Below are 27,038 nucleotides of genomic sequence, written 5' to 3' on the forward strand. Positions count from 1 at the left end.
AGAGGGCAACACTATTTTAAATGTTAGTGATATAAATTTTATTGTGATTTCTGTGTTTTCAAAAACTCCCTTTGTAGACGTAACACTGATTTTATTAAGCAATTTTATTAAGGTAACAGATTACAGCACTTTATGTTTTCAGGATATAGATTCACACCTTTCAAATACATGCTATCACATCACACACATAACCAAAGCACCAATAATGCTCTACCACAGTCCACTGGGACCCCCTTCCATCTTGCTTTCCAACTCCTATCCTCCCTTGCGGTAACCTCAGTTCTACAGTCAGATTTCTAGAATTTGTTTTGATTTGGCTTTGTCTGATCATTTGCCATATTTCTTTATATTCCACATATGAGTGAAACCATCTGATATCATCCCTCTTCTGACTTATTTTGCTCAGCATAATCCCCTCCAGTTTCATCCATGTTGTCTCAAATGGAGAGGTTTCACCTTTTATATATCTGCACAGTATTCCACTGTTCATGTATATACCACACTTAATAATATATTTATAATATATTTATTATATAATATATATTTATGTTTAATATATTTAATAATACATTTATGTTTCCTTGGGCACTGAGGTTGTTTCCATAACTGAGTTGTCATAAATAGTGCCGCAATGAACATAGGAGTGCATATATCCCTTCAAATTAGGTTTTTAATATTTTTCACTTAGATATCTGGGAAAGAGATTTCTGGTTATATGGTACATTTAAGAGAAACCTCCACGCTCTTTCCATAGAGGTTACATCAGTCTACATTCTTACCCACAGTATATAAGAGGGTTCCTTTTTCCACATCATCACCAACACTTGTTGTTTCTGGTTGGTCATTTGACATGAGTCATTCTCATTGATGTGAGGTGGTATCTAATTGTGTCTTGATTTGCATTTCTCTGATGGTAAGTGATACTGAGCATTTTTCATGTGTCTGTTGGCCATCTGCATGTTTCCATTAGAGAAATGCCTGTTTAGATCTGTCCTAGCTTTGGCTGGGATAGTGCCCTTTATTGTTGGACTTTCTTGTCAATTTGTGCAAGTTCTTTGTAGATCTTGGATTATTAACTCCTTCTTAGCTATATGATATGCAAATATTTCTTCCCATCCAAAAGTGTTTTTTTTTATTTTAATGGTAGTTTCCATTGCTGTGCAGAAGTGCTTTAATTTGATGCATCCCATTTGTTAATTTTTGCTTTTATTTTGCTTGCTGTTGGAGTCCAGCCCCAAAAGACATCACTGAAGTCAATGGCATGGAGTGTTTTGCCTAAGTTTTTTCTCTATATATTTTAGGTGTCAGGTATAATATCAAACTCTTTAACTTAATTTGAGTTAATTTTTGTGCATGATGTGAAATAATGGTCTAGAGTCATTTCTTTCACATTTCCCAACATCACTTGTTAAAGAGACTTTCCTTGATCCATTGTATACTCTTGGTACCTTTGTTGTAAATTAACCATTCATATAAACATGGGTTTGAAATATTGATTTTTAAAAGATTTTTTACTTCATATTATTTTTACACCAAAACTTCTCTCATCATAGGCAGTTTTTTTTAGGACAGGGCAGAGGTAATGTTTCTAGAATGCCCCTGACATGGTGTCTTGGTACTTTCTGGCTATCCTGTTCTGACTGACCGGTACTGACTGTTATGACAGTTACTGACAGTTACTGACTGTTCTGAAAATCACTCCTGACAACAGATACTGAAGTTTGTCTTTTTTATTTTGATTGTGTGTTTAAGATAGTAAATGTCTAGGTTCCATGGGTTAGATTTGATTGCTGACTTGTTTGCATTGCTACCTCTAATCCAAATGAACTAAGTGGAAGACCCAGTATAAAAGAAAAATGACAAAAGGTTCTCTTCTCAATCTCTATTCAGGAAATCAGTGCATTATGTAAAGTTATTAAAAATTATCTTGAAAGCTTATCAAGGCAAATTTACAAAGATAATTATACAACTGTAAGAGTGCAAATTCTTAGAAAGCATATGTTCCTAGTTACAATAGAGCATTCTTTCTCCAAAGAAAAACAAATCAAAAACTACTATTTTAACACTTTTAGTTAACAACATTAAACAGAAATATCACTGTTCAGTATAGAAGCTCAGGCAGCTTTGAATAAGAATTAATCAGCTATTAAAAAAAAGATGAAAATGTTGCCATCTGTAACAATTTGGATGGAACTAGAGGGGATTATGCTAAATAAAATAAGTCAGAAGGAGAAAGACAAATAGTGGATTATTTCACTCATATGTAGAATATAGAGAAACAAAACAAAGGAACTAACAAAATGAAACCAAAACAAACCCTAGAAATATGACTGTAGAATTTGGGCTACCAGAGGCGGGGGGGTGAAGTTGGGCATGGGGGGAGGTGTGGTGTGGTGACATGCATCTGGAGAGAAGTAAAATGTAAAATTGTATATCAATATTACCTCAGAGAAAAATTAGAATTAATCAACTATGAAAAAAAAAGAGATGAAATCATGCTATCAGTGACAACATGGATGGAATTGGAGGGGATTATGCTAAGTAAAATAAATCAGGACGAAAAAGACAAATATTGGATGCTTTCACTGATATGTGGACTATAAAGAAACAAAACAGGAAAAGAGAAAACTAAACCAAAACAAACCCAACAAATCTTACTGCAGAATTGAGGCTACCAGAAGGCAAGGATTGAGCGTGGGGGACAAAGAGAGGATGGGGCCCAATGGACAATGGTGAAGGATTAAGGGTAATTTAGTAGTGGACATGATGTGGTTATATCCATGTAAAGAACTTGGACTGTTATCCTTAAATCACATACAGTGTTGTAAATCAACATTACCTCAATAACAAATATCATTAAAAACAACAAAGAGGACAGTATCAAAGTGGGGAAGTAACTTGGCAATGGAGAAACTTCAGAATACGACCTCTGTCAGGTGATCAAGGTCTACCTTAACAGTCATGTTGATAATGCGTATCTTTGTGATAAAAATGGGGCTTAAACTTTTGTGATCTTCCTCCAATTTCAAAACTCTAATCATGAGAAATTTTTAGACAAATCTTACTTTCTTTCCAGTTTAGGGATATTCTACAAAATACCTAAATAGAACTGCCTAAAACTATTAGGATCATTAAAAAAACCTCTGAGAAACCATCACAGAGTAGCCTAAGGCAGCATGATGAGCAAGGCTAACGTGGTGTCTTTTGTAGGATCCTGGTACAGAAAAAGGAAATTAAGAGCAAATTAAGGCAATCTGGACAAAGCATGCATTTTAGTTAATAACAGAGCATCAATACTGGTTCATTGTAACAAATGTACATACTAATATTACCTATTAATCATAGGGTAAATTGTACATGAGAGGGGAAATCTGTAATCTTCACAATATTCCTTTATATCTAAACTGTTGTAAAATTGAAAGATTACTTTTAAAAGTTATATAATCTTTCCAGTTCTTAATTATATTACAAGCCATTTTTGGTTTGTGCTAAAAATAGGTTTGTTTGATATAGTAATTGTGCTAAAGAGTGGGGGGGCACTTTAACTTGAATTTGAGTCTAGCTGAACCGTCTACAACGAATTTTACTAGCTATGTGCTTTCCCTGTTCACAGTATATCACCAACAGGCCCCAACTTCAGTTATTTTCAGCATAATCTTTGTTTCCAAAGAAGAGAAAATAAGATAAATAAGGCCCAACCAACCATTAGCTTCTTTCCACAGGGTAGCCATGTCTAGTAATGATCAGATCAGTGTGTTGCTCTGAATAACAGTGGAAATAAGTGCTTGGCAACCTGATCTCTATTCAGTCAAGACAGGTTCTCTTTCCCAAGAACAGATGTAACCAGCAATGTGATTAATGCCTCTGAGCAAAGTGCAGACCAACTTTAAGAGCTGTCAGCAATTTCACAAGATAGGAGAACTACCTATTTACTTCTAATATTTAGATGAGGCCAATGAAATCCTATTTTCTTTCCACAGACAAAACTTATTATAAGGGAACAAAATTTGATGAAAATATCTGAAGATACTTTTAATAAAAAATGCCCAGGTTTTAGAGAATTATTTCTTTAAAAAGTGTACATGTTGGGCCTACCTGGTGGTATAAGGGGTTAAGCACAGTGCTGTGAAGCTACCCGCAGCCTCTGCAGTATGACTTTGATCCCTGGCCAGGGAGCTACCCACATGGTGCAGCAGACCTCTCCTATTTAGCCTCTACTCCCCTCAGCAGTGTATTTCAGTCAGCCTGCCTGTTCTGTTCTCTACTCTGTCTCTGGTGAATCCTCTCACCCCCCATACCTCTGGCCTGTACCCCAGTTCTTGTATGCATAAATAAATAAATCTTAAAAAAATTACATGTAATAAGATTTACAGCTTCTTTCCTATCAATGCATGCCTCTCAAATGAATATTCATGCACAACTGCAATATTTTACCATCTAAGACAGTCATTAAAAGTTTGTCTTCTTGGTCCAGCAATGCCTCTGGCACTTCTAAATTATTTCAATGCTCTCATAGCAACATAAAACAGAGAAATAAATCATCAGTATGATAATCAAAGATCACAATTTTTAGCAAATGCTCAGAATTTTCTAGTGTCACCAACTTTTAAATAAAAACGACTGACTTGTTTTAGACAGAACTGAACAAAAAAAAAAAAAAACAAAATTAAGTGAAACAAATGAGAATAATAGCAAGTCTTTCAAAAGATTACAATTAGCTAACAGGGCATTGGTGAATGCTGTCACTATGCCTGATATCAACTTTAATTTGGGATTATGCATCTGGCTTACTCTATATGAGTTACTAAACTAGGACTTTATGCCCTCTGTGAAATGACTAAACGAGGGAGCAGAGGGAACAGGAAACCTAACCTCCCTCTTCTGGAATGCACTCTAATACTTAGCATTGGATGTATAAAGAGGAATGTAATCAACAGACAAATTAATGTATCAACTCATGAAATCATTCCTAACTAAATATATCTGTCAAGAATCTTTAGATATAAACAGCTAGCTAAATTAAATTTTTTAAAGAGTAAATATTCTAAGATATAGTTTGAACTACTGGATATTCTTGTCTTAGGGACACTATTCTACATATTTGCAGCATCTTGAGATAGCGCTTAAGATTCAGAAAAGCACACCTGACTGACTGCTCGGGTTGTATGTTCACTAAGAGATCTCAAGCAACACTTAAGCAAGCCTTAATCCAAAGGTGGAAGAAAAGCTATCCAACACAAAGTTGGGGCTTATATTCTTAGAAGAGGGATGTGGAGGCTAGGCAGGAAGGAACATTGCCCACTACGTTGGGAAGAGCCAACACATGTCCAGAAACTATAGCAGGCCTCTTGTTCTTCATATATCTGATTGAGTTCTCCAAACGACCTTGTGAGGTGGATATTATAAGTCCCATTTTATTAGAGCTGAAACTGAAGTTCACGGAGTTTAAGTTACTCAAGTCATATGGAATCAAATCTAGGCCTTTCTATTCTCTTCTACCTCATGATGGAAATAGAAATTTCTTATCAAATTGTCAAGAAGTGAAACATTAAATCTCTGCACAATCTCAGAACTGCAAGTCTTTCTAAAAACATCTGTTCCTGGGGACAAGGACTCTTGCCCTTCATGTTTCTTTATTTTTTCCCCACATTATACAGAATTATTTTCATGACTAAATACAGAATATGATTATATCAAGTAACAAATACATTTTTTTAGAGACAAGTTAATGAATTTACTCATTTCTACAAGCTCAGAATGCCCTCTCTCCCTCCCCTGCCCTCTACATATTTATGTATAATGGGATACATATGGACGCATAAGCAAAATTCACTAATCCCTAATGATAAATAGCCAATCCTACTAACAGGGGGCAGGATCAGGAGCATTTTTTAAATCATGTGAGCCCAGCATTTTCCCCACTGTGTAAAAAATGTGTGTTCATCTCTAGATCAGCTAAAGCACACGCATGCAATTCAGTTTATTATTTGGGTCACTATATCTGTAACCTAAGCAGATGGCATATGCATTCTATGTGAAATATTTAATTAGGCCATCAAGAATGAGGCTGTACCAGCTGTTATGGCCTGCTGACCTTGGTAAAGAAGGCGATATCAGCAAAACAATGATGACAATGTTCAAAAGAAACCCAGAAATGGAGCCAGTTTATGAAAATATCAGCTGTTCCTACTTTGCCACACTGCAAGCTAAGAAATGTCGGCCTAGGCATAGTAATCTGCCTCATATCACTTATCTTCAGGCACCCTGGGTTTATCAAAAACTACTGTTATATGATTTACATTGGTATATACATTGGAAACATTCTAGAAATACATATTGCAAAATATTGATTGTTATTTCTAGCTATGCACTTTTGGGTGCTTTTTATTTTCTTTTTCTTAACAGTGTCTTCTGAAATGTACTTTTATGATATGAAGTGCTTTAATTTTTCAATAACCAGTGACTTACATACATGCGAGTCTTTTCATATAGTACGCAAGTTCCCTAAACATTGCCTTATAAATCTGTTTATTCTTATTATAAAAAACTACACTTTCTCATTTGCATTTAAGTGATTTTTCTCATTTTTCATAACTAAGTTCCCTAATTGGCCTAAGGAGGCTTCTAATATGTTAATACTATTCTCTTCTTCCAGTCTGGCCAGAGGCTGGGCCTCAACACTGCCTGTGAGAGTTCTGTTGGAAGCAAATTAACTCCTTCCCTTTTCCTCAGAGACTTTTTCCAAAGCTTTTCCCCTTTTCTCAATTCCTCTAACCCAACTACCTCTTTTCAATCACACCATCAGAATATGAAGCATTAAATAAATACACACATATATCAAAAATGTAAGTCTTCTTTGAAAACAACAGTTCTTGATAAAGACTTACTGCCCTCATATACCTAACAAAATGTAGTTCAAATCTTTTTCCATTTAATAAATGTATGATACTTTCTTATATATAAAACTAAAGTCTCCATTCCTGGCAACAGAATAGGTTGATAACAGGGAACATGTCCAATCCAGTTGCTCCTTAACCTCTTCACACAGAAAATAAAGACTGGAAACTAATAAAGCGCTCAATTTTCCTTTCCCTTTCCAGAGCAATCTCTCTGACCTCTTAGTTTTATTTCCCTCTTATTGGTAATTCAGTTAAATTAATTCAATAAGCATTCATTGAGTTTTGAGCCAGATGTGTACAAATAGTGGGGATTTTTCTAAATAACAATTAGAGGTCCTGATCCACAAGCAATCAACAGACTCTGCTAGCTCAATTATTCTCTCCTCCTCTCTCCTAGGAATCCCTTTTGTTTATCAACTCTTATTGCCATGACAAAGTGGCATAGACTGGAAGCCTTAAACAACAAAAATTTATTTTCTCTCAGTTTGGAGGCTGAAAGTCTGAGACCGAGGCATCTGCAGGATTACTTCTGAGGTCTCTCTGCTAGACTTGCAGGTGGCCATCTTCCTGCTGTGGCCCACAGGGTCTCCCTCTGTGCAGACACAGTCCCGGTGACCCTGTCCCCCTTAGAAGGACAACAGACATCGTGGATTAGGGTTCCAAAGGATTTTACTTTAACTCAGTTGCCTCTTTAAAGACTTTATCTCCAAGTCTGTTTACATTCTGAGGTAAATGGGGATTACCTATTTGGAGGAACACAATTTAGCCCGTAACACCACCACTCTCACTTGGTTCTGGTTCTGGTTCATAACATTCATAAGTCCTTCTCATACTGAAAACATCAACTGGCAGCCTCTAGCCCATATCTTGCCCTGTTCCACCTGGCTGCTTCTCTTTAGTACCACAATGTGAAGATACCGAGAAGCAGACTCAAACAGAGAAATAGATCATCAGTGAAACAGAGAGAGAACCAAAGAATGCTAGTCCCATCTAAAGGGACTAGCATCTTGCCAGCTAAATGTTGGCATTTTGCCAGCTAAAAGAAAAGCATGTGATCATTTTTCCTAAATAAAATAGGCCTATACTACCTGTCATTTGCTTTTCACACTTCAAAAATCAGGTTTCTTATCTTTTTTTTAAATTGGAGTAACACTGGTTTACAACACTGTATATGATTTTTAGGAATAGAGTTACACCACCCCACCCCCACCATCAAAGCATGCACATTTCTTTATTACCTAAACTCTACAGTCATACTTCTAGGGTTTGTTTTGGTTTAGTTTTGTCAGTCCCTTTGTATTGTTTCTCTATAATCCACATGAGTGAAATCATCCAATAGTCTTACTTCTTCTGTCTAATTTCATTTAGCATAATCCCCTCTAGTTCCATCCTTGTTATTGAAAATGGCAAGAGTTTATCCTTTTATAGGTGAATAGTATTCCATATTGTATATACACATTTTCTAAATTTTTACTGCTCTGTTGTTGGACACAGGTTGTTTCCATAACTTGGCTATTGGAAATAATGCTGCAATGAACATAGGAGTACATTATTCTCTTTTGAATTAGTGTTTTTGTATTCTTTGGGTAAATACCTAGGAATGGAAATGCTGGGTCATATGGTATATCTATTTTTGATATTTTGAGGGACCTCCATACTATTTTTCAAAGGGGATAGACCAGTCTACATGTCCAGAAACAATGCAGAAGGGTTCCTTTATTTCCACAAGCTTGTCAATATTTATCTGTTGCTATTTTTTCTTTTAATATCAAGAGTGAGTTGGTTTTTCATTCTGGTTTTGAGTTGCAGTTCCCCGACAAGTGATGTTAAACATTTTTTCCTGTGCCTGTTGGCCATCAGTATGTATTCTTTGGAGAAATGTCTATTTAGCAATTCTGGCCCCCCCTCTTTTTGCATTTTGTTCTTTTTGTTAAATTGCCTGGGTTCTTTGTAGATCTTGGATATTAGACCCTCTCAGATTAGGATGTGCAAATATTTTCCCCCATTCAGTAGGATGTCTTTTTGTTTTAAAGAAAGCTTCTTTTCATGTACAGACACTTTTTAGCTTATTATAGTTCCATTTGATTGTTTTTATTTCTATTGGTGTCAAACCCCTCCAAACATCACTGAAGTCAATGGCATGAAGTGTTTTGCCTATGTTTTCTACTATGTATTTTATGGTTTCCAGTCTTGCATCCAAGTATTTAATTCATTTTGAGTAAATTTTTATGTGTGGTGTGGGAGAGTAGTCTAGTCTCATTTTTCTACACATGGCTGTCCATTTTCTCAGCACTATTTGTTGAAGAGATTTTCCTTTCTCCATTGTATGCTCTTGGCAGCTTTGTCATAGATTAACTATCAGTATAAATACAGTTTACTTCTGGGCTGTCAATTATATACCATTGGTCTGTGTGTCTCTTTATATCCCAATACCATATTATTTTGATTATTACAGCCTTTTAGTATAGTTCAAAGTCTAAGAGCATTATAACTCCACTTCCCTGCTCTTTTTGTCAAGATTGCTTTAGCTATTCAGGGTTGTTGGTTTTTTGTTTGTTTGTTTGTTTTCAGACTCATATAAATTTCAGTAATTTTGCTCTATTTCTTTGAAGAATTTCATTGAAATCTTGATAGCATTACATTGAATCTATGTATTGCTTTGGGTAAGGTAGACACTTTAACAATGTAATTCTTCCAAGCTATGATTACGGAATATCTTTCCATTTCCATTTCCTTGGAGACTTCATTCTTCAACTTCTTCTAGTCTTACAGTTTTTTGTAGAGTAAGTCTTTCACCTCCTTTGTTAGGTTTATTCCTAGGTATTTAACAGTTTTTGAAGCTACTGTAAATGGAATTGTCTTCTTGCTGAAATCAGGTTTCTTTTTACCAATTTTTTTCCCCAATAGCTATGGCTATTGCTTTGTCACCATAGCTTATATGTCATCATCCCCATTTCAAACATGAGTTTCTTGAAGGCAGATAGCATATGTTTTATTTGTTACCAGTGCTTATTTTTTCCAGTATAGTATGTGGACGCAATAAATGATTACTGAGTGAACAATTGCCTCATCTCTCTAGAACAACCCAGATACACAAGAAGAACTGCATCTCAAAGAATCTTAACTTGAATAATTTTGGAAAGGTTCACCATTTATCTAATTTACCTACTTGCCTCATTTTTCTACAATAGCAAGATGCTTGGCCTCCATTTCTGTATATACCAGTAGGTCACAAGAGCTTTTCTTGCAAATGGCCAAATTTGGTGTCTTAAGAGGGAAACTCTGACATAATTCTAACTCATTTACTCAATCATAATTTATCGACATCCTTAGCATATTAGAACTCAGTTAATAATCAAGAATTAAGAGCAAATACTGAGGAAGTTGTCAAAATTCTTATTTAATGCTCATTAATTTCACTCACAAGAAAACCCTTGAGACTTTCATTTAGAATCTACTGGCTTTTAATTTTTAAACAGTTTTATTTAGGGAAACTAGTTTTATTTGGCCAGAACTATTTTCTACTACATAGAAGATTCTGAACACCAGATTTAATTTGTGAGATATTTGTTTATTATTCTATGCAGGTCTTTTGAGCCATCTCTGAACTAGATTGAATTTACTTCCCTTTCATTTGCCTCTGTGAATGATCTAAATTCACCAGCTTAACTCCTGGTGGCATAAGGGGTTAAGCACCCCACTATGAAGCAATCTGCAGCCTCTGCAGCACTAGTTTGATCCCCAGCCAGGCAGGGAGCAACCCACATGGCACAGCAGACGTCTCCTGTCTTGCCCGCTGCTCCCCTCAGCAGTGTATTTCAGTCAATATGCCTGTTCTGCTCCCCACTCTGTCTCTGGTGAATCCTCTCACCCCCCACATCTCTGGCCTGTACCCCAGCTCTTGTATGCATAAAATAAATAAATATTTTAATTAAAATAAAATATATAAATAAATACACCAGCAGGGTGAGGATCTATGAGATTATGATAAAGAAGTTTTTGTTCTTAAAAGGAGGAGGTAACATTAGTCCAGACCAATAACACCCTGCCTAACCACACTCTGTAGGAAAAGGAGAAAGTGAGTGACAGTTCATGTTCACATACAGTTTGTTTTACTCTATTTCTATAAAACAGCAAGCAAAAAAAAAAAAAAAAGGATTAAAATACTTCCCACACCACAACTGTGTTAAGCCAAGTTACTTAACTTCTTAAAGTTTATTTCCTAAACTGTAAAATGGGGATCATAATGTTAAATTAGACCTACAAAGCTTGATAAAATGTTCAATTTAAGTGATATGATGACCTACCTAAAACCGTACCTTCACTTTAGTTACACAAGGAAAACAAAGGTTCCCACATATTATTAGAATCAAGGGTTTTTTTTTTATATAGAGTTATTTAAGTAAAGGTTTTTCATATAAGACTTGGAAAATGGCCATATATTCCTGGTGTGTCACTCATGTAAGAACCAGATTTCCTATTGAAAATCCTGTATGAAATAACATTCTCTAACTATTTCTTGGGACAATTTCAATTAGACTTGGAAATTAGAGAAAAAATTAGAAACTCTGAACATATATTTTATAAATACTGGAAAAAATTTAAACATAAAGTGATTTTTTTAAGTTAGAAAATGACAAAACAACAACAACAAAAACAAACCTCATCACCTCGTATCATTTTATCATTTGTCTTAAAAAAATTTGGGGGAAATCTACACTGAAGTAAATATTCCACCATAAATGAATGTGAAATTTTCATGATAAGAATAGTTCTGAATTATTTCTTAAGTAAAAGCATGGATTCTGTGGTGTAAAAGAAGTAGCGGAATAAATTAAACAGGTATTTAGGTATGCTGAACATCACAGACAAGAAATAAATTGAGAGTTCATCATTTAGATTGTTCCTGTGGCACAAAAAGTCATATAAAACCAACAGGGAAAAACTGCACACAACTTCTATGCTTGAAAGATTACATTATTTTTCTCTTGCTACACATGCAAAACAAACAGAATCAATAACCAATTCTATTTCTAGATTTTTATCCACTGTGGTGCATAAAGGCAATTTGGACAGTGCCTGAACAAAAATCCTAACTCAGCATCTTCTCAGACAAGTAAATTTGTCATTCTGTAACTAAAACATGTAGTGGTAAAGAGAACATTTAATGCCTTACTAAAACAAAAAAAGGTTGGAAAAAACCTTAAATCCTTAGCTACTTTGCAACAAACATTATACAATTCAATTAGTTTTGAAACTATACCACTTCAACTAATTTAATAACCATGAAAGCCAAATTCATAGCTATACAATTCATTTTAATTTTTCAATTCACTTTTCAGAAATAGCGATTTGCCAAAAGTACTGGCAGACTCGGAAACTTTCTGAATAAACAAAATTGAGTTTCCCAAACATTTCATTACTGGGCATTAGTTAGCAGGGAATACTATTCTATGGTCAGAGTGCCTAAAATGAACATAATTAGTGGTCACTTCTATATACATAGTGTATACTAGAGATAAAATTAGATTGAATTATTTCCCAAACTAAGGCTACATAGATAAGCTATACAACACAGGAAACATCACAAAATCTGAATTACTGGGTATAAATCATTCGTGTGTTTTCTCTTTTCTATTATTCTTCACAACCATCAGGTTTTCATTACCTATTATCGAGATGTATTTCTCTTTCTTATTTACATTGCATCTTCCTCCATGACCCAAGTTACCAGAATAATCTTCTTCTATAAACTTTAAGTTCTCCCAGAGTTCCAAAGTATAACGCCTAACTATGTATCCATCTTTTCATTTGTAAGTGGAAGAAAAGTAAATCACATGTATCTGGTAGGGGAGGATTTACATAAGAAAGCTTTTCATTCTAGATTTGTCTTTTAGGTTGACTGGCACTTTTTAACTAAATCTATTATTAACTCAAGTTTTCACAGGAATCACATTAATTAAACTGAAATAGGGCCTCCCTGGTGGCACAAGGGGTTAAGCACTGCACTATGAAGCAATCTGCAGCCTCTGTGGCATGAGTTCGATCCCCAGCCAGGGAGAAACCCACATGGCACAGCAGACCTCTCCTGTCTCGCTCGCTGCTTCCCTCAGCAGTGTATTTCAGTCACTCTGCCTGTTCTGCTCCCCACTCTGTCTCTGGTGGATGCTCTCACCCCCCCACATCTCTGGCCTGTACCCCATCTCTTGTACGTATAAATAAATCTTTTTAAAAAATAAACAAAACAAACAGGGACTGGGCATTAAAGAGACTGGGAAGAATACACTCTGGGGGTTATTCTTTGCATTAACTAGTCCAGTTAAATAAGATATGCAAACTACCTATGATAATATACAAAAGTAAATTTGTATTGTCAATATTTTAAAGAATATATATGTATACATACACCTCACTCTAGCACAGTCACATTACATGACAGACTCGGGAAAATGAGTGAGAGGCTAGGTGAAGGATGTATAAATAGTAAGGGGCCAAAGGTAAATCCACATATTTGTTTGAATTTTGAGAGAGACTGCTTAAAGTTCTCTTTATGAAAAGATAAATAAATATAAAGTAGGCAGCAAAGTGTGAGTCTATGAAAACTGCAAACTTCCTACATTTGTATGTAGGAAATCAGCTGAAAATAATTTATTGTGACTATTTTAAGACGATTTCTTTCGACTTATATTTGTAATGAAATATAAAAAGTATGGCCCCAAAAAGGTAAAAATAAACAGGGATGCATATGATATGAAGAGTCAACAGACAGAGATGTCAAGGAAGATGGATTAAAACAATCAACAGAAATTTAAAATTCAAATCCAAGGTAACAAAAAGCAGAATTAACAATATCTATTATTATTATTATTATTATTATTATTATTATTAGGAAGTCAATTCTGAAAAGTAGAAGACAAGTCTCAGAAATTCTCCAAGACTTTAAAACAGGAGTCAGCAAACTGTAGCTTCAAAGACAGTTCTGGCTTGCTGGCTATTTTTTTTTTACATTTGCTAACTAAGAATGGTTTTTGTAGACGAGCATTTGTGATAATATGGAAATATCTGAACCTCAATTAAACCCAAATTATCTCCCCCAAGAGAATAATATTCTATCATTAACTCTTATTACTTTAAAATAAAAAAAAAAACCTCCTGGTACTTTATTACTGTTATTAAATTATATTATTACATATTAAACTTCAATAAAAATAATCAAAATCTGCTTTCTGTTTTGTTATATACACAATATCCCTGAATTTACAATTTGGTACTAAAAACATAAAATCTATATAGAGATTTTTAGAGAAATTTTAGAGAAAATTTTCTGACTTCTGCTTTAGAGGAATGGGAGAAAAAGATATACATGCTAGCAAGTAAATAGTGGTTATGGGCTGTGGGAAAAGAAATTCCCTGATGAATATGGGTTGTTCCACAGAAGAGTCAATGCAAGTTACATAATAACAAAGATATAATTCAAAATCTCTTGTTACTTAAAGAAATTTCTAAATCTAAACAAAGGCCATTTCAGAATTTTAGGTGAAATTAATTCAAAATGACTCACCTGGACAAAGGTTACCAATTTTTTTTTTGTTAACTGCAAGGTTAATGAAAAAATTCTAAGAACATACAGATGGGGTTGCAGTGGAGAGGGGGCTGCAGTAGTATGAGTTTGCTAAAATTCAGGCTAGCCTTACACTTTCCCTATGCAACAGGTTAAAAAAAAAAAAAGGCACTTTGGAGGTACTTTACCTTTGTCTTAAAGAAAAAAGGTTCTCACTTAATTTTATTTTGAGGGGCCTCCCTGATGGCACAGGGGTTAAGTTTCAACACTATCAAGCTATTACCAGCTACTATGGCATGAGTTTGATCCCTGGCCAGGGAACTAATCCACACGGCACAGCAGCCCTCTTCTGTCTTTGCTGCTGGTCCCCTCAGCAGTGTATTTCAGTCAGTAGGCCTCTTCTGCTACCCACTCTGTCTCTGGTAAATCCTCTCATCGCCCCCACCCCCACACACATACTTCTGGCCTACACCCCAGTTCTTGTATGCATAAATAAATAAAAATAAATCCTAAAAAAATTTCATCTTGAACTAAACTGATGTTTTATGTTTAAAAGTCATAAAGACATTCTCTCAGACATGCAAAATTACCACCCACCTCAAACTTTCTTAAATATAGTTATGTATTTTTTCCCATCAACAGTATAATGTTTCAGAGCATGAGTTCAGAAGAGAGACATGAATTTATCCAGAGTCCTAGCTCCACAAGACCTGTGATCGTGGACAAATGAATTCAGCTCTCGGTGCTACATTTCTTTTTCTGTATAATGAAGATATAAACTGAATCTACCTCAGAGTGATGTGGAGAAGATTAAACATGAGTTTGCTCATTTAAAGGACTGAGCACAGTGACTATAGCACTTTGTAAATACTTCATAAATGTTGACTGTTGTTATTGCTACTATTAATCTGCTACTATTAACTACCAGATGGAAAGAAATGAAGGACAGTAACAGCTAAATGCTCATGTCTATGCAATGATTGTAAATGTGATGAAGTAAAAAACAATTTTCAAAGGAGAAAATGTAAAGAAAAAATTAAAATTCACTTAAAATATGATCTTATAAAACAATTTTTTTTAAAAACTGAAAGCAGAGAGTTATAGAATATATTGTTTCTTAAATCTAAATTGAAAAATAAATTTAGTTCTCAGATTTCATAATTAAATTTAACTTCAAATCACAGGAGAACACAAAAGTCAATAAAACTAAGATTTTCGGGCCTCCCTGGTGGCGCAAGGGGTTGAGACACAGCCTATGAAGCTATCAGCAGCCACTGCAGCACAAGTTTGATCCCTGGCCAGGGTGCAACCCACATGGTACAGCAGACCTTTCCTGACTCGCCCACTGCTCCCCTCAGCAGTGTATTTCAGTCAGTCTGCCTGTTCCGTTCCCTACTTTGTCTCTGGTGAAGCCTCTCATCCGCTCCCCCATACCTCTGGCCTGTACCCCAGTTCTTGTATGCATAAATAAATAAATCTTAAAAAAAAAAAAAAAAAAAACTAAGATTGCCAAATAGCATAGAAGCATGGAAAACAGTTGCTAAAATAAATGCAAATTATATGAACTCCACTTAACCAGGACAAAGAACTTAATTTAGGGTCAGCAAACAAAATGAAATAGAAAGATTGAAATGTACAAAGTGGGCAAAGATACGCCAAACATGATCAGAACAAAAACCGAGTTAAAATGACTTAACAGGGACCTCCCTGGTGGCACAAGGGATTAAGATGCAACCTATGAAGCTATCCGTAGCCACTGCAGCACAAGTTTGATTGCCGGCCAGGAAGCTACTCACATGGCGCAGCAGACCTTTCCTGACTCGCCCGCTGCTCCCCTCAACAGTGTATTTCAGTGACTCTGCCTGTTCTGCTCCCCATTCTGTCTCTGGTGGATCCTCTCACCTCCCACGCCTCTGGCCTGTATCCCAGTCCTTGTATACATAAATAAATAAATCTTTAAAAAAAAATAGGTAACAAAATAGAAGGTAAAACTCCAGATAATATCTATTGCTACCAACCCTATAATGAAACAAATGTGAACTCACACTTTCATCATTCAGTAACATCAAAATATGAAAATCAAAAGTTGTTTGAAATGACTCAAATCAAAATTAAAAATAAGAGAAAGACTATGAAACATAACAATACAATCAATGCACAATATAACTACAGTAGACCTCCTCTACAAATCTGATTATTAACTATATCAATTCTGCATCCTCCAAATAATATTGTACTTTTTGAAAAAATGTCTATAAGAGTTTGAACTCTTCATCTATAAAACAAAACTGTATATATGTATTGAATATATTCTGAATACTAGAAATAAATTATTGGACATAAACACAAAATATCAGCCAGCTGAAAACTCAACAATCAGGTCTACAACAACATATTTCTTAAAATAACCAAAAAAAAAAAAACCCCAAAACCCTAACATTTAGGTTGCAACTACACTGTGCTCATAACTGAATTCATATTCTCAAAGACCTTCATTATTAATTTTTAAAAAGAAAGATTAATAGAAAAAACATGTGAGTTTTTAAAAGCAGTCTTAAGGAAAACATGAATAAGGAAGAAATGAAATGTACATTAAATAGTGAGATTAGAGGCAAAAAAAAAAAGCCCTAATACCATCATAATGACATAAACAAAAATCTAGATAGAACCAAAACAGAGAACTGTATCAATTTTAGCATGTCTTCTTAATGAGATTTCTTTTGTTATTAACAGCAATATTTAAAGAATTTCACTGAAATGCAACTATCTGCCTTTACTATAATAGTAAATGAAAAATTTGCAAAGAATTTTACATAAAATATAGTATTAACTTTGTAAGAACAAAAAGAAAAAAAAAACACACAGAAAAAAATTGCTGTTAACTCTACAGGTTAAAACACAGATTACATTTTCTCCATTTTCCAAAATGGCCATACATTATTTTTAAACACAAGGAGAACCTTTCAATATCTTACAGCTCATAGAGTGGCCAGTACTACATGCAACTCTCACCTTTTATATCAACTCTAGTCTTCAAATTTGGCTTGAGTACTATTAATCATGCTTGTACATTTAAGAGGGAAAACAAGACATTTTAAAAACTATCTAAGCATTGTATTAAAAACAGAAAATTGAACTTGAGTAATTTACCAAACAGGAAAAATACAATTTTCAAGTTTTCTGGGATGAGATCAATAACCATCCTGCAATTATTTGTTGAGTCAATGCCACTTTTCAAACTACAGTCTTACTTAAATCCCGTTAAACCTGTACACTCTTCTTCGACACTGGCTCTCACAAAGGACCGTGCAGTCAAGAATCCCAGGTGACTCTCCAACCCAGCTTATTGAGTCATTTTTTCTTCAGGATGCCAAATGTAAAAATAAGCCCAGCTATTTGGAAGCTGTCAGGTTTTATTAGAAAAATTATTATTTCCCTATAAATCTGTGATTTCTAAAGTCTTAGCAGACTTGAAGCATTCTTAAATGTAACATTACCTGTATCTTGGTATAATGGCTTTTCATCTAGATAAATATCTCTCTTGGCTATATAAAGAAAATATAAAGGAAAATCAAGTTGGTACATAAAAATTCAGGTTGACAGGGAAATTTTAAGATGCATCTATTCTAAAAAGTAAGACTACACATTTTTGTTTAGTATAGAAATGACAGAATGACAGAATAATTCTAGAACGATCGTTAACTTTACCTCATAGCTAATTGAAATCACAGCTATCTCTCTGCATGCACTTTTGATTCTGCAACACAGCTGCTTCACAGGCCATTATAATGCTAGCAAATTAAACAAGGGCAGTTTGAGAGGCCTGGGAATTATGAATGAGGCTGAAACTATTCCACTGACTTCACAGGGCAAAGTGCATTTCTAGAGCGCTGATGTGACGGTAAAATAAACACAGACACTATTAGCTAAAGTGAATCTAAACATGTGGATAGTTCCCTTCTCACTAACACTTCATTGACAATAGTTAAGTATTCTGAATAGCTCATTTCTAAAGAATTCCCACACTTTCCTAGTACTCAAAGCCATTTATGCCATTCAACTTATTTGAAAGGTTCAGTAATAACTCCTCAAATATTCATTGCTGTCATACTATAAATACTAAATTCCTGGATGCAAATAGGGAGCCCCTATTAAGGCTAATGGCAGTTATATATTTGCACCAAGGGAAGAACATACATCTAGAAACCTGTTTTCTGCTGCTTATAGGCAATCATGTGGTATTTTCTCTTGTGGGCAAAATAAAAATGCATAAAAATGCATTACTATTTATGTGAAACCATTCAGGTGTTACAGGCACTTCAATAACATCCAAGAATGCATTAGCCAAAACCAGCTAAAGTCGTTTTTTGGCTCATCATCATTCAAGCTGAATTAATAATATTAAACAGCATGTGGGATGAGGGAAAACACAGTGCAGAGCAACATTAAAATCCCTTTCCACTCAAGCATAATTCATTTTGATCTCTACTACTTTATTCAGCTAAAGGTCAAACCATATAAGATGGTTTAGATATAGAAAATATATTATTTCTGAGTATGATCTGAAATGAGGGCAACTAATTTAAAAATGGAAGCAATTTGGAAAATATAACATGTCTCCAATATAAAGTATATAAATTAAGTTCTGCTATTGATTACTGCCAACATTTTAAACCTCCCACTCAGACTGGTAATGTAAGTGCAACTTAATTTTCCTCCTATTGTGTCATATACATTCAATGAACAGCATTCTGGTGAGGGAACAAGAACAAGGTCAGAAATTCTACTGATGATAAATTACAGGCCTTAATAACTTTGAAGAGTTTTAAATGTACAAGTCACTTATAAGGCATTTAGTTTGATAGATGAATGGCTAACAAGCTACATAAACTACTATGAACCTGTGCTAGTCCGTACTCTTCGTGGTCTAGGGCCAAGATCTCAAATATGCTCAGTTAGGACCAAAACTGGAACTGTAGCATATATAAGTAGAGAAATGTAAATGTAAAAGAATCATCCTATTGTAGGGACATATAAGCAATAATTATTAATTTATGCAAATAAGTTATAAGCATATAAGGTTTTATTGAAGGGTTGGCCATATTTATAAATGACAGACCATTGAGATGTTATCAGTTAGGAGGTTAAAAAAAAAGTCAGTGACCAATTGGTTCAGGCGTGTGTTTGCTTGCTTGTTTTTTTGCTTTCAATGAAAGGCACACTGAAAATCAGTCTTAAAGGCCTATGTTATAGCCTATTTACATCAAGGCTTGCATATTTTACATGTATACTCATTTCTTGTTTGTGGGCGAGTCATAAGCAGTGATGGTGTGCTACCCTCCAACTTCCTCCTGAGGTATAGCCACAGAGCAAGTTCTGGAAGACACCCAAACTAGTCCAATACTACTGAATCACAAACAGTTCTAATAAAGAGAGACTTAAGAATCAAGCTTGAAGAGGCACAGATTGAACAAATATAGACACAGCAAGTAGTTTCCTTGTTACTGAATTAAAACTGACAAGTGACATCTTAGCTGGAAAGGGAGATGAAATCCTTCAGAATTTGGCTATTTCAAGAGAAGTCTTCCTACCACCTGTATCAAAATCATCCAGGGAGCTTGTTTGGAAATGCATATTCCTAAATTACTTTCCAGAACTCTGGCAATAAGATCACCAGGAGTGGGGGTGAGAAATCTTTAAAAAGCTGCAAAGGAGATTTTCATGTTCCCTACATCTTGTGAACTAGAGTCTGAGGAGGACGGCCCAAGAGGCTCTTCATTATACCACATCTGCACACTGCAATGAGACCTCCCTTTTTAAAAAAAAAAAAATTATTTATTTATTTATTTATACAAGCACTGGGTACAGTCAGAAGCGCGGGATGGTGAGAGAATTCACCAGAGCCAGAGCAGGAAGCAGAGCAGGCAGAAGGACCGAGGTACACTGCTGAGGGGAGCAGCGGGCGGCAGGAGAGGTCTGCGCGCCATGTGGGACCCTCACCCGGCAGCCGGGGATTGAACCGGCGCTGCAGAGGCTCTCCGGCAGCTTCACAACCCAGCGCTCAACCGCTGCGCCACTGGGGAGGCCAGACACCTGCCATTTCTTACCACCATGCCTACAAAATGTATGTCAGCCATAGGAGAGATCCTGGACTCTTAAGAGCAGCACAGAGACTTGAACACTGACTAAATGAATGTGTGAACATATTTATGAATGAGTGGAAAATTGAATGGTATTTCTGAAACGAAACAGGAATTCTGACACTGAGTTGGCCGTAAAAATCTATTCGCAATTCTAAAAATCCTCAAGTTGCTTCACATTTTTCAGTCTATACATTTGACAGCATAATCTTAACTTCTCAAATATTAACCACAGCAAGTTGTAAGGAAAGAGGCAATGCAAAGCCCTGATTCTGATTTTTCCGAAGTACCATGGTGCAGCATGCTCTCTCCCCAGCATAGTATGCTGGCAGACACCACCACTATCCCGCACATCTGCTGTGAAAGCCGTTGCCTAGCAACAGCAATCAATGCGGTATTTCCTCTTCACCGTTTTCCTCAAGATTGAGACACTGCTCCAAGGTATTATTTTCAAACACCTTCTGTTTCATTGACCACACATGTTTTTTAATTTTTCTATTATGGAAAAAAAAATCAAATGAAATCAGCATAAGTATCCAAGAGAAGAGTAAGAGAAGGTCAATATAACACAGAGTGCTTGGGGACTTGTTTGATGAAGAAAAATTCTTTGACAGCTCATTGACTTTATTTGCTATACCCTTTCATTCTGCCATTTTAGGATTGATTTCTGCTACCTCATGGGAAATGAAAGCCATTAGCATGAATTATCATTTTAAATGCTGATCCACAAGGTACTGCCATAAAACACAAAAAAGCAAATGATTTTCAGAAACTGATTTAATATACATCTCACATCTCTGTTAAAGTTCATGGCTTGGTTACATTCTTACTAACCACCAGCAACATTTTCCCATATCTCTTTCACTGATCTGACAATACAGGATTGTTTCAGATGGATAATGCTTGCTACAAGCTAAATTATTTGGTGTTTCTGATGTAATTTACAAGCTAAATTACATACACATAATACTAATGTCTATTTTTTAAAAGTAGAAAAATTGCAGGAGAGTGCAGTTCAAATAGGTAAGAGGGAACAAGGATTCTGATTTTAAATATACCAACATGTCCTACCAATGAATGGATTGTTCTACAAAAACAAGAATGAGATCCAGGAGCTTTATATGTTGCTTTAGAATAAAAAGAATTTATATTTGGTTAAGGTGTATGCAAAGATATGCTAGTGAGTGGTGGACTGTATCTAGGTAAGTATCATGTGGTAATTATTTTCATGCTTATTGAACACCTACTATGTACAAATCCCTAATGGTGGCATAAAGATAAGTTAAATGTGACCCCTGTACAATCTTCATAGAAAGTCGCATTGGTAGTAATACAAAAGGATAGATATCACCACAGATATTTGTTTAATTAAAACAAATCCAGTAATAGGGATTATACTTATACAATGCAAACCAGAAAAATAAGTAGCCAAAGCCTTTTTTTCCAGAATAATTGTGTTTATTCCCTAAAATTACACTTCTTTTTCTCCTTTTTTTATTGGCATCTACATCCAGATGAGTGGAAATGAGTAGCAGCAACTGAATCACTAGTGTTTTGTGATTTCTGTATAAACATTTTGAATTTGAATTTCAATGTGAATTCACACAGTCTCTTCATGGAACCAGACTACCATGTAAGTCTTTCCTTGCACATTTCTTTATGCTCATTCTTACCTTTTTGAAAAATAATTTTAAAACTTTATATTTAAAAAAAAACCCAACCTGATTTACCCTTGTTTTCCCCAATTCTCACCCTCTTCCCCTCAGGTAGCCTCAGTTCTATTGTCAAAGTCCACTGGTTTTATTTTTTTTTTTTTTAGTAATAACGTGTTACTATTTTACACCCTTGTTTCCTTGTTTATCACAATAGAAGCTGTTATTTTCTATGACAACAGTCACTGTTGGAAAGGACATAGGAAGATAAAATTCCATCACACAATACAAAAGGTATCAAGCTGATGAACTAAAACCAGTTACTGAAGAATGGTTGTAATATGTAATAAGCTTTTAAAAATTTGCATATTTAAAATTTTCATAGATTAATTGTAAATCTAGGAAACTGTTAAGGAAATAATCACAAATCCAACAAACACTTAACTACCCAATAAATGAGTGACTAAGTAAATAATGATGCAGCTATATGATTATTAGTTTTCAAGAATATGTTTTCACAATCCAGACTTTTATTTTTTTATATTTTTTCATTATAATATAGTTTCAATTTATATTTTTAATTGAAGTAACATGGCATTACAAGGTTTCAGGAGTTCATTGCCGAGAATCAACAAGTATATGTAGTACCTCAAGTTTACGGCCAAGAGCCCAAATCTATCCTTCACCTTACCATTGTCTCTTTTGCCTGAGTTAATCATATCCCACTTTCCTCCCTTTTGGTAACTGTTAAATGCTCTTAAGAGTCTAAAAGGGTTTTTGTTTGTTTGTTTTATTTAATTCATCTGTATGTTTTCTCTCTATACCACAGATGAGTGATAATCAAATAGTGGTTATGTTTTTCTCTCTGGCTTATTTCACTAAGCATAATTCCCTCTAGATCCATCCACTTTATTTCAGATGGCAGGATGCCATCCTTTTTTTAAAGCTTAATAGTATTCCAATGTGTATATATTCCACCTCTTCTTTATCCATTCATCAATCAATGGTCACTTAGGTTTTTTCCAGTTTTTGACTGCTATAAATAAAGCTGCAATGGCATATATCTCTTCAAATTAATGTTTTTGTATTTTTCAGGTAAATATCCAGAAGTGGGATAACTGGACTATACGGAATTTCTGTTTTTAATGGAATATCCATACTATTTTCTGTAACAGCTGTACAAATTTACAGTCCTACCAACACTATATGTCAAGAGCTTTTATGAAAAAATTCCTGTAATATACTGTTAAGAGGAAAAAACAAAGAAACAAAATAATCAATATAATCTCCTAGAAAACATGCTAGATGATAATATACAACTAAGGGTTATTTTTACTTCCCTTCTTTACTTACTCTATGCCTTCCTAGTTTTTTTTTATATGAACTATTACATATTTCATAATCAGAAATATATCCAAATAAATAAAATGTATCAGTCTTATTTGAACTTATATTAACAAATTTATAAGATTTCAACTAGAATTTTAAACCTCATTGGCCTCTTAAGTAGTGATAAGTTCAATGACAAAGTACTTAAGTTTCAAAGTATTTTATATAAACAAATATGCATTTTCATAAATTAAAAATTTAGTCAATAATCATTGAGAGGACAGTTATAATAAATATGCATGAAGTCTGGGCCTCCCCGGTGGCACAGTGGTTGAGCGCTGGGTTGCGAAGCTGCCCATAGCCTCTGCAACACAGGTTCAATCCCCGGCTGCTCCCCGGCCACCGGAGGAGGGTCCCACGTGGCGCACAGACCTCTCCTGCCGCCCTCTGCTCCCCTCAGCAGTGTGCTTGGGTCCTTCTGCCTGCTCTGCTCCCCGCTCTGGCGCTGATGAATTCTCTCACCCTCCCGCGCTTCTGACTGTACACAGTGCTTATAAATAAATAAATAAATAAATAAATAAATAAATAAATAAATAAATCTTAAATAAAATAAAATAAAAACAAAAAAATGCATGCAGTCTAATTTAATCTAAGGAAAATTATCCTTTGTTTAGTCATTTAACAAATATGTACCAAACACAGGGCACATGAATCCTTAACTTTCTCTCCTTCAATGACCTTCCAGAAGATATAGAGCCTCCAGGCATAGTATTTCTCTTATATTAGAACTCTTATCTGTCCACCAAAGGAGTTTCTAGTACCATCTGGGGAGGTTATTATGCTGTCTATAACTATTAACCCTCTAGCAGCAGACAGACTAGAGAGCCATGTCCATAGAAATTAGCATTTCTTCAAATGTTCCTGTAGATTTAATATTATATATACACAAATATGCAAGATTTCATATATCCTTTCTCTCCATATCTATGGGTGCTAATAGCAGTTTTTTTCAAAGCTCCAAAACTGAGGGGCAAACATTTTAATCCCTATATCCACAAAGAATATAAATAACACCTCTATCATCAAAAAAGAAAGCTAGAGTTTAGAATGGCAAAGTAATTTGGCCAGGCTCACCCAGCCAGTGAACAAGAAGACAAAACTCAAGCCTAGATCAGTTTACCACCTAAGTCAGTGCTCCTTCCACTATAGCACCTGTGACACTGGGTAGGTGGAAAAGTAAAAAGTATCCACTTCAAAGGAACAATATGGAAGAGATGCACAACATGCTCTCAGGTATAGGCCTGAACAAGGGCAGGGGGCATCAACTTCTTGGCCTGTGTCAGACCAGCCCTATCACCCCATTTCCAGTCTAGGACAGTGTGCCCTGTTCAAAGGCCAGGATTAGTCCCACCCTGAAATTCCCCTCCCTGACTCTACCTTTCCTCCAACTTAATGTACTTCCCTTGATGTCTGAGACTATGAGACTATTTTAATGGCCACAGGACTTGAGTTTACCCCAGTTTTCAATCAGCCTAGGAAGAGGAGCCTATGAGAGAAGAAAGCAAACAATGTACAAAATGGAAGAATAATGTAAAATACATATATAAAAAAAAGGGAGGTGTCTTGAAATCCAATCAGAGACAGGATTTCACATCCTAAGTCACTAATTAGAAGGTAGGTGAGACATATCTATATACATAATATATGGTCCTATAGGATCTGATCTGAACCATATATTATATATGTGTGTATATATATGATAGAAGCATGCAAGATAGACTGAAAAGGAAAGTACAAGTCAAATATCATAGCAATCTTGCTAGGAAATGTCATTCTGTATTAGAAAGTTAAACCACATATGGCAAGATAGCTCAAAAGAAAAACAGATACAACTCTCAATTAACTGTATATAGGGGTAAAATAAAATTTAAGAGACAAGTTTTGAAACCAACAAGTTAAAGTTCATAATATCAGCTTATTGTAGAATAAATGAAATACATTCGGGAGTTATTTAGATAAAGACAAAAATTATTTTTAATAGCATATTATAGTAAATAAACATACAGTAAATATGACCCCAAGAAGTAGGTCTAATATTGAAATTGATTTAGACTGTTGGGTGATACCAAGCAACAAGATCAATCTATTGTAGCCAACATTATCGATAATGGTCACTGGAAGTATTTTTGAAACATACTTTGACTTTTAGATCAGATTCCAATTACTGAGAAGTAATAATTAAAAAAGCAAAGGATGGAGAAAAACAATTTTGCAGCTAAAGTAGATGAACCGGGGCCTCCCCGGTGGCGCAGCAGTTGAGCGCTGGGTTGCGAAGCTGCCTGCAGCCTCTGCAGCGCCGGTTCGATTACTGGCTGCTCCCCGGCCACCGGAGGAGGGTCCCGCATGGCGTGCAGACCTCTCCTGCCGCCCGCTGCTCCCCTCAGCAGTGTACTTCGGTCCTTCTGCCTGCTCTGCTCCCCGCTCTGGCTCTGGTGAATTCTCTCGCCCTCCCGCGCTTCTGACTGTACCCAGTGCTTGTATAAATAAATAAAAATAAATATTAAAAAAAAAATAAAATAAAAGAGCTCTTTAAAAAATAAATAAAAAAAAAAATAAAGTAGATGAACCAAAAAAAAAAAAAATCTGCCCCTGTTTATGCTAGCAGTACTATCTAAATATCTATGTACATCCTATTATCAAAGAAATTTCTCCACTATTTAGTATGTTAAAATTCATGAATATACCTTATTTTCTTCTTCCTTTTTAGATTTTTTACCTCTCTAAAGAATGCTTCTGCTGAGCTTTCTATTTTTTATACATTCAAATTAAAATGCAATGATTCACCAGTTATTACCACAATAGCCATACACATGTTGAAGAGAAGCTCATGATTATAATCTGCACAATTACTGACAGCTAGATAGCGTGCCTAAACAGTATTTGAAAAAGCAGCTTCATTTCCGATGGAGATCAGGACAGTAATAAAACAGTTTCACAATCTCTTTACTAAATACATCTTTGTTTGCATGGTCTATGTATATTGTCATGGGGCAGGTGCAAGAAAATATAAAATATAAATATTTAAAATCCTGCTGAGCTGCTTTGAAGTCAATGACAAAGAAAAATACAAACATGGAGGTTTCATGCATGTAGCTCAATACATAAATAACTTCTAGATCATCAAAAAGAAGTAGCACATCCATATCTCTTGATGATTATTGTTATTCAACAGCAATATATTTTTTAATCCTTAAAAATATGTCAGGCAACACTAAATTCATCAAGTCTGAAGCCCGAGAGAAAGTTACTAGAAATGAGCAGCTATTTCCTTTAGCTTTGTGCGTTAAAGGAATCTTCATCCTTTGCTTTCTCCCAGCAAAGTAACGTGGGTCACTCTTAGTTTTCATCATTCACTTTGCTGTCTTTGTGCAGGTGGGCTGACCAGAAGCAGGACGCA

The 27,038-nt window shown here is 35.2% G+C and overlaps 1 protein-coding gene and 1 long non-coding RNA gene across 4 annotated transcripts in view; one reads left to right on the plus strand and one right to left on the minus strand.

The window, feature by feature from the left end:
* Positions 1 to 27,038, minus strand: part of SMYD3 (SET and MYND domain containing 3) — a 768,831-nt gene that overhangs the window by 428,127 nt on the left and 313,666 nt on the right. The window contains exon 1 of one of the 3 annotated variants that reach the window (XM_054694960.1): positions 4,096 to 4,111. The exons of the other annotated variants lie outside the window; for them this stretch is intronic. The gene's annotated coding sequence lies outside the window, so the exon portion shown is untranslated. Of the gene's footprint in view, positions 1 to 4,095; positions 4,112 to 27,038 lie in introns of those variants that run through there. 3 annotated transcript variants of the gene reach the window in all.
* Positions 1,686 to 23,675, plus strand: LOC119244544 (uncharacterized). The gene is made up of 4 exons (XR_008551769.1): positions 1,686 to 1,866; positions 22,115 to 22,233; positions 22,470 to 22,546; positions 23,348 to 23,675. It is a non-coding gene; the product is annotated as an uncharacterized LOC119244544 (long non-coding RNA).

Source organism: Talpa occidentalis, unplaced genomic scaffold (genome assembly GCF_014898055.3).
Source record: "Talpa occidentalis isolate TD23 unplaced genomic scaffold, MPIMG_talOcc4v2.1 talOcc4.14, whole genome shotgun sequence".
Classification (NCBI taxonomy): domain Eukaryota; kingdom Metazoa; phylum Chordata; class Mammalia; order Eulipotyphla; family Talpidae; genus Talpa; species Talpa occidentalis.